This window comes from Triticum aestivum, unplaced genomic scaffold (assembly GCF_018294505.1).
Source record: "Triticum aestivum cultivar Chinese Spring unplaced genomic scaffold, IWGSC CS RefSeq v2.1 scaffold62699, whole genome shotgun sequence".
NCBI lineage: Eukaryota > Viridiplantae > Streptophyta > Magnoliopsida > Poales > Poaceae > Triticum > Triticum aestivum.
The window spans coordinates 1-892 of NW_025301199.1; the positions used below are offsets into that span (position 1 = coordinate 1).

At 51.9% G+C, this 892-nt stretch overlaps 1 non-coding gene and 1 pseudogene across 1 annotated transcript; both read left to right on the forward strand.

Annotated features, from left to right (window-relative positions):
• On the forward strand, positions 1-113 carry LOC123179333 (uncharacterized; annotated as a pseudogene).
• Positions 114-410: 297 nt separating this feature from the next.
• On the forward strand, positions 411-529 carry LOC123179332 (5S ribosomal RNA). Its single transcript, XR_006490288.1, has one exon. It is a non-coding gene; the product is annotated as a 5S ribosomal RNA (ribosomal RNA).
• Positions 530-892: the final 363 nt, after the last annotated feature.

The following is an 892-nucleotide window of genomic DNA, read 5'->3' on the forward strand; positions in this document are numbered from 1 at the left end:
GATCATACCAGCACTAAAGCACCGGATCCCATCAGAACTCCGAAGTTAAGCGTGCTTGGGCGAGAGTAGTACTAGGATGGGTGACCTCCTGGGAAGTCCTCGTGTTGCATTCCCTTTTTAATTTTTTTCGCGCCGCTTGCAAAACAAAACGCACGTGTAAGTAATATATTTACCGTGTTTTATTATTTTGCACGAGTGCGGTAAGTCATAGCTGGGTGCTCACGATTCACGGGTCCAGCGTCGGCGTTGTGGCGCGGCAAGCGTGCACTGGTGCGGTTGAGAGGGAGGGGTGGAAACCGCGTTAAACTCGTCTCCGTAGTTGAGAGGGAGCGGCCAAAGCAATGTGCAATCGTCTTTGTAGTGGAGCTGGGAGGGGCAAGGATAAGGGACGAACACCGGGGTAACATGTCGGATGCGATCATACCAGCACTAAAGCACCGGATCCCATCAAAACTTCGAAGTTAAGCGTGCTTGGGCGAGAGTAGTACTAGGATGGGTGACCTCCTGGGAAGTCCTCGTGTTGCATTCTCTTTTTAATTTTTTTCGCGCCGCTTGCAAAACAAAACGCACGTGTAAGTAATATATTTACCGTGTTTTATTATTTTGCACGAGTGCGGTAAGTCATAGCTGGGTGCTCACGATTCACGGGTCCAGCGTCGGCGTTGTGGCGCGGCAAGCGTGCACTGGTGCGGTTGAGAGGGAGGGGTGGAAACCGCGTTAAACTCGTCTCCGTAGTTGAGAGGGAGCGGCCAAAGCAATGTGCAATCGTCTTTGTAGTGGAGCTGGGAGGGGCAAGGATAAGGGACGAAGACCGGGGTAACATGTCGGATGCGATCATACCAGAACTAAAGCACCGGATCCCATCAGAACTCCGAAGTTAAGCGTGCTTGGG